The sequence below is a fragment of the Oncorhynchus gorbuscha genome, linkage group LG16 (genome assembly GCF_021184085.1).
Source record: "Oncorhynchus gorbuscha isolate QuinsamMale2020 ecotype Even-year linkage group LG16, OgorEven_v1.0, whole genome shotgun sequence".
Lineage (NCBI taxonomy): Eukaryota > Metazoa > Chordata > Actinopteri > Salmoniformes > Salmonidae > Oncorhynchus > Oncorhynchus gorbuscha.
In genome coordinates this window covers 6,066,357-6,074,665 of record NC_060188.1, presented here as the reverse complement: position 1 = coordinate 6,074,665, position 8,309 = coordinate 6,066,357, and positions in this window count along the sequence as shown.

The window sequence follows — 8,309 nt, the reverse complement described above, 5'->3', positions numbered from 1 at the left end:
ATGTCTGTTGTAGATGTACTATTATAGATGTCTATTATAGCTGTCTGTTGTAGATGACTATTATAGATGTCTATTATAGCTGTCTGTTGTAGATGTATATTATAGATGTCTGTTGTTGATGTCTATTATAGCTGTCTATTGTAGATGACTACTGTAGATGACTACTGTAGATGTCTGTTGTAGATGTCTATTATAGATGTCTGTTGTAGATGACTACTGTAATTGTCTATTGTAGATGACTATTGTAGATGTCTATTGTAGATGACTACTGTAGATGACTACTGTAATTGTCTATTGTAGATGACTATTGTAGATGACTATTATAGATGTCTGTTGTAGATGTCTATTATAGCTGTCTATTATAGATGTCTATTGTAGATGACTACTGTAATTGTCTATTGTAGATGACTATTGTAGATGTCTATTGTAGATGTCTGTTATAGATGTCTATTGTAGATGACTACTGTAGATGTCTATTGTAGATGTCTGTTGTAGATGACTATTGTAGATGTCTGTTGTAGATGACTACTGTAGATGTCTGTTGTAGATGTCTATTGTAGATGACTACTGTAGATGTCTACTGTAGATGTCTATTGTAGATGACTACTGTAGATGTCTATTGTAGATGTCTATTGTAGATGACTACTGTAGATGTCTATTGTAGATGTCTGTTGTAGATGACTACTGTAGATGTCTATTGTAGATGACTACTGTAGATGTCTACTGTAGATGACTACTGTAGATGTCTGTTGTAGATGTCTGTTGTAGATGACTACTGTAGATGTCTATTGTAGATGTCTGTTGTAGATGACTACTGTAGATGTCTATTGTAGATGTCTATTGTAGATGACTACTGTAGATGTCTATTGTAGATGTCTATTGTAGATGACTACTGTAGATGTCTGTTGTAGATGACTATTGTAGATGTCTGTTGTAGATGACTACTGTAGATGTCTATTGTAGATGACTACTGTAGATGTCTATTGTAGATGTCTATTGTAGATGTCTATTGTAGATGTCTGTTGTAGATGACTACTGTAGATGACTATTGTAGATGTCTGTTGTAGATGACTACTGTAGATGTCTGACTACTGTAGATGTCTACTGTAGATGTCTATTGTAGATGACTACTGTAGATGTCTACTGTAGATGTCTATTGTAGATGACTACTGTAGATGTCTATTGTAGATGTCTATTGTAGATGACTACTGTAGATGTCTATTGTAGATGTCTATTGTAGATGACTACTGTAGATGTCTATTGTAGATGTCTGTTGTAGATGACTACTGTAGATGACTATTGTAGATGTCTGTTGTAGATGACTATTGTAGATGACTACTGTAGATGTCTATTGTAGATGTCTGTTGTAGATGACTACTGTAGATGACTACTGTAGATGACTACTGTAGATGTATATTATAGATGTCTGTTGTAGATGACTACTGTAGATGTCTATTATAGATGTCTGTTGTAGATGACTACTGTAGATGACTACTGTATATGTCTATTGTAGATGTCTGATTGTACTAGATCCTGGAGGAGTTTTCTACACATCATCACCTCTTCAAAATGACCAGCTCCTCTTTTTCCCTGGTTCTTTCGTAATCATAATTGGTTGCTCCTCCAGCCAACCTCAAATGCAGGTTAACTTCCTCCCCCACACTCTCTTACAATAACCCACAACACAGGTAACTTCTTATACTCCCTCTGCCAATACCCTTCTTATTTCCTCCATGTGCCATCCTACAACAACCTGAAATGGAGACTCAATAAGTACAGCTTTAAAGTCAGGGACCTTAGTCTCCTCCATCATAATGATGTTTTGAACTTCGGCACGGTGTCCATATTAGGACAGCCTCAGTCCTACAGAGCGTTGCTCAGAGCACAGTCATAGGCTACCCAAGAGAATGCATAACTCATGTCACAACGCACTCTCATGCCATGTCAATACTTTGGCTCTGTGTCACAGCATGATGACAGTGAGGGAAGCTTAACTACGTAATACCACAGATGTAATACCATGTTGCAGACTAGACATCCGATGGAAGCCTCTCTATAGGCTACGAGCCAGGGCCCGGGGAACAAATTACAGACGGATCAGCTTTTCTCCACTGACTGCTCAGGTCACAGAAAATTAACTAGGTTTTAATGATTTCATAAGTCCATTTTATGTGTACCATGGGGATTTTCACAGCACTTAGTAACACTTTATTTGGCACTCTTGCAAAAGGAAAATACAACTTAGGAGTGAAATCCCCAAAGAGAATAACCAAGACAGTCTATGATACCTCCCTTATAAAGCAGTGGAGCTGCTGTCACTCTCCACCTCCTCCACCCCCCCCTCTCTCTCTCTCTCTCTCTCTCTCTCTCTCTCTCTCTCTCTCTCTCTCTCTCTCTAATTCAAGGGCTTTATTGGCATGGGAAACATGTGTTAACATTGCCAAAGCAAGTGAGGTAGATAATATACAAGTGAAATAAACAATAAAAATTAACAGTAAACATTACACATACAAAGGTTTCAAAACAAGACCTTACAAGTGTCATATTATATATATATATAGTGTTTTAACAATGTACAAATGGTTAAATTACACAAGATAAAATAAATAACATAAATATGGGTTGTAATTACAATATGGGTTGTATTCTCTCTCTCTCTCTCTCTCTCTCTCTCTCTCTCTCTCTCTCTCTCTCTCTCTCTCTCTCTCTCTCTCTCTCTCTCTCTCTCTCCATCCTAGTCCCCTCAGTCTTAGCTCCCATGGTCAGATGGTTGGTTTCCCCCTCTCTGAACATTAGGTTGGGTATAAAGAGGAGCGGTGCTCCAGTGAGTTGGTAAAGCCATAAAACATGTATGTGTTTTTGTGTTGCGCTCAAGGGGACGGCTATCAAAGGAGCTCTTCTGGAGGCAGGAAAACAGCTTCCTCTTCGTAGAACAAAGAGCATTGGTTTAGGATGTAGCCGAATAAGAAGAGCTGACGCAACCTCCAGGATGCCGGTATTGTGATGAAGATGGAGAAAGCTAAGGTGATTGAATAACTGCTATGTGGTCATGGCCCTGCTTAGCCTTGTTTAACCAGACTGCTGTGCTCACCGTTGTTTCACTTTGTGATTCCAGTGGTCAGTGTGGTTAACCAGGCTAGGCTAGGCCATGCTAGTTTGGCACAGAGGTTAGGTCTATTGTAAGCCTGGAGTCTAACAAGTCTAAGACGTTGACTAGACAGAAAAATATGGTCCATCATTGACAACCTCCATCTTGAGAGGGAGAGTGGCTGATGACTTCCCAGGTCTGTGTATTGGAATGAGTAAGTACAGTAAACTAGACAAAATAAGTCCTGCGGACAGGTGTCCACCCTGTCACGTCTGACCACAGAACAGTGGACCTCATTTTATCTTCATTTCCTGATGATTCTACATGTTGAATCTCCATCGTTCGTCACCATTGAATCTTGAACCCGTTGAACCAATTCAGTAGAATATTGCATCATCTCACTTCACCAACCCTTCACATCTACACATACAACGCACCTGAACAAGACATGACACTAGAATGATGTACTACATGTTTTATTACATTCAATGCATACTTCTATAATTCCACGTGGACCTGTCGAACCCATCACCACAATGTTGAAGACATCGCTTCTTGAGGGAAATCGCTCAAGATATTGAATAACCCTCTACAAAACCACATTGGTGTAAAGTACTTAAGCAAAAATATTCTAAAGTACTACTTAAGTCGTTTTTTTGGGTATCTCTACTTTACTTTACTATTTATATTTTTGACTACTTTTACTTTTACTTCACTACATTGCTGAAGAAAATATAGTACCTTTTACTCCATACATTTACCTTGACACCCAAAGTACTCATTACATTTTGAATGCTTAGCAGGACAGGAAAATAGTCAAATTCACACACTTATCAACCGAACATACCGGTCAATCCCTACTGCCTTTGATCTGGCGGACTCACTAAACACACATGCTTCCTCTGTAAATGGTGTCTGAGTGTTGGAGTGTGCCAGTGGCCATCCTGTTTGCTTAATATGAGGAATTTTAAATGATTTATATTTTTACTTTCGATACTTAAGTATAATTTAAACCAAATACTTTTAGACTTTTACTCATGTAGTATTTTACTGGGTGACTTTTACTCAAGTATGACAGTTGGGTACTTTTTCCACCACTGTAAAACCAGACAGTACACATACTTAGAAAATAATGAGTTATATTTTGCTACATGTAGGCTACTGTCTGTAATTTGTCTCAATATATTTCATGATGTGTAGCCTAACATGTGCGCAATGATATGCCAAATCTGTGATTTAGTGCATTTTTATTGGGTAAGCATTAGAATAAGCCACCTCAAAATTTGCAGCCATAAGTGGAAATATCTCTCTAGGAGCTGATCCGTCGTCAGTATTGTGAAATAATTATAATGTTTATCTCTCTCTCTCTCTCTCTCTCTCTCTCTCTCTCTCTCTCTCTCTCTCTCTCTCTCTCTCTCTCTCTCTCTCTCTCTCTCTCTCTCTCTCTCTCTCTCTCTCTCTCTCTCTCTCTCTCTCTCTCTCTCTCTCTCTCTCTCTCTCTCTCTCTCTCTCTCTCTGCAAACTCCTCAGCCTTGTCTTCAAGGCTTCAGCATGTATTTTTCATCATGTGTGTGGGACTGCTGGAGGAGAGAAACACAAGGATATTACTAATGATCACGTACAGGCCTGGAGGGCTGGCCATTTCATGGCTACTCAAAGAATCTGATTAGACATTCCTTTTCATGCATTTAAAGCAAATGAGGGAGACGGAACTGTCTTATTTGTCCCTGCCTCCCTCCCTTCCCCTCTACTCTGCTCTGATGCAGGTCTACATCTGTATGACTGTATGGTAACTCCAGTGTTTCTGTCTCCCCCAGGCGACATCGACAACTAAAGTGTTGTTTATTATTCTTCCTTTAACAGGAAGTCGAGCGCTGAAGGAAACAACCTGGATGGCTTGCTATTTCTATTGATGTTCCACCACGTGCTTCCATAAAAGCTCATTAGGCATAAACTATATGCGCTGTGAGCTTTAGTAATGATGATATGCTATCCTTATTTTTAATAAGGAAAAGGCATTCGTCTTTGTGGAATATTCTCTGCTCTCTATTGGTTTCTCCTTAGGGAATCCCCCCACTTGTTCAATTCCTCTCTGACTCCATCCCATGTCTGTTGTAAGACTATGTAAGAGAAGAGCAACACAGATGGTAATACAATGCAGAAGCTTTTCTCAACGCTGAGACATTTTAGAAAGCGTGTTTGTTGTGAGTTATGCCGGCTACCTCTACCCAAAATCAGACTAAAAACATCAAACCTTTCAATTGAACAAAACCAGAGGCAGAGAGTGATTTTAAAGGATAAAAAATATGTATATGTCAGAAAATATATGTATTTTCTACAGTCCTTTGATCCTCGACTTAAGTGAAATCTTCTTTTTTGATTGAAGAGAAAGTTGATTTCCCAGAGTGCTTTGCCTGGTGGCTGAGGAGGAGGAAGCAGGGTTGTCTTGTCAGTTAGTCAGTTTGGGTCCTTGCAAACACATCACATTTCATCTGGACCTCTCCAGAAAGGGAGACTGAGGGATGCAGTTTTGTATAGGCCAGGCTTCCTTTTGCATGTCTATGAATGGAGACCAGTGGCGGCTGGTGACAGAAAAAGTTGAGGAGAATAATGGATGAAAATGATGACGTCTAAGCTTCCCTTTGCGATGTGTGTGTGAATGGAGACGTTTGGCAAAGTGAATGTGTTTGCTTCTGGTTTCACCGTTCAGAACAACAGAAAGAAATGCAGTCGCTGGGTCCACAGAGATCCACCCAGCAGACCTGAATGTCATATCCATGCTGTGTCTTGTTGTAACATCATCTCCTGGATAATACATTCACACAACATGCATGCTTCAATCTCTGCACAAGCAGCCATTTTCTTGAAGAACTAGGAACCAAGTTGTTAGTTGACATCCCTAGAGAGTCACACAATACATCTGCTTCGCTCTTCGTCAAGGATTTGAAGCCGTATTGTGGAAAACCAAGTGTTGAAAACTGCAATGAATAAGCAACAAGGCCACTTCAGGTACAAAGCAAAAAATATATTTTGGATCCCTGTTGAAAAAAGACATATACCCCTCCTCTCACAAGGCCCAATATAGCAAGTGGGCTAACATTTCAGCAGTATCACACCAGCAGGTAGCCTATCATAATTGAGCTGAAAGAGAGGGAGAAATCACTATTCATCTCTCTATCAACCATGTTAGCAGTGGTCTGTTGGTTTTACAAAGTCCTTGTCTTCAGCTTACCACTGAAGGCTGTGAAAAAGACTCACTGAGGGTTTAAGCCGGCTAAGAAGTACTTATTTCTCTCTCTATCTCTCTCTGAGGAGGAGGAGGAGGAGGGTCTTTTAGTTCAATTCAAAAGGCCTTTATTGGCATGGGAAACGTGTTTACAATGCCAAAGCAAATGGAACAGACAATAAATAAAAGGGAAATAAGCAACGGAAACATTAGTAAACATTAGTAAACATTAGTAAACATTAGTAAACATTAGTAAACATTAGGAAACATTAGGAAACATTAGTAAACATGAGTAAACATTAGTAAACATTAGTAAACATTAGTAAACATTAGTAAACATTACATTAGTAAACATTAGTAAACATTAGTAAACATTAGTAAACATTAGTAAACATTACATTAGTAAACATTAGTAAACATTAGTAAACATTAGTAAACATTACACTAACAACAGTTTTGAAAAGATGTAGACATTTCAAATATTATGTTATTTGCTAAATTCAGCGTTGTAACAATGTGCATGTACTTTAAGTATGAAAGGGAGAATAAATAAACAGATAAATATTGGTTGTATTTACAATGTTGTTTGTGCTCCACTGGTTGGCCTTTTGTCATGGCAACGGGCCACACATCTTGCTGATGTGATGCCGCACTGCGGTATTTCACCTGATATGGGAGTTTGTCAATGTTTTATTAATTTCAAATTCTGTGTGGGTCTGTGTGATCTGTGGGAAATATGTGTGTCTAATGTGGTCATCCATTTGGCAGATCAAGAAATGTAGCTCAGTTTGTGGGCAGTGTGCACATAGCCTGTCATCTCTCAAGAGCCAGGTCTGCCTTTGGCTGCCTCTCTCAATAGCAAGGCTATGCTCACTGAGTCTGTCCGCAGTCAAGGATTTTCTTAATTTAGGGTCAGCCACAGTGGTCAGATATCTGCCACTGTGTACTCTCTGTTTACTGTAGGTCCAGATAGCATTCCAATCTGCTCAGTTTTTGGTTGATTCTTTCCAGGTTGTCAAATAGTTATATTTTTGCTTTCTCATAACTTGGTTGGGTCAAAATGTGTTTCTGTTCTGGGGCTCTGTGGGGTCTGTTTGTGTTTATGAACAGAACCCCAGAACCAGCTGGCTGAGGGGACTCTAGGTTCATCTCTCTGTAGGTGAGGGCTTTGTGGTGGAATGTGTGGACATTGCATCCTTTTAGGAGGTTGTAGAGTTGAACAGGTCGTTTCTGGATGCTGATAACTAGCAGGTATAGTCTAGACTGTAATTGGGATTTTGAGTTTTATGTTCCTTTTGATGGCATAGAAAGCCCTTCTTGTCTCTTAGATGATGACTCCTTGCTGTCCCCAGTCCACCTGACCGTGCTGCTGCTCCAGTTTCAACTGTTCTGCCTTATTATTATTCGACCATGCTGGTCATTTATGAACATTTGAACATCTTGGCTATGTTCTGTTATAATCTCCACCTGGCACAACCAGAAGAGAACTGGCCACCCAACATAGCCTGGTTCTTCTCGAGGTTTCTTCCTAAGTTTTGGCCTTTCTAGGGAGTTTTTCCTAGCCACCATGCTTCTACACCTGCATTGCTTGCTGTTTGGGGTTTTAGGCTTGGTTTCTGTACAGCACTTTGAGATATCAGCTGATGTACGAAGGGCTATATAAATCAATTTGATTTGATCGTTCACAGTTAACAGGGTCTTATTCATTCATACTCAATTGGCCCAGCATCGTCCAGGTTTGGCCCGGGTAGGCCATCATTGTAAATAAGCATTTGATCTTCACTGGCTTGCCTAGTTAAATACATGTTAAATAAATAATAATAAAGGTGCTGTGTATGTGTGTGTGCGTGTGTGTGTGCGTGTGTAGTTTGTGTGTGTTTGTTGGTGGGGGACATATTTTATTCTATAATTTGCTCTGCTATCTGGCAGGGTTGGGTCTCAGCCAGAGACCCACGCAGGAGCCAAAATACTGTTGAAATTCAACTCGGGTGGATA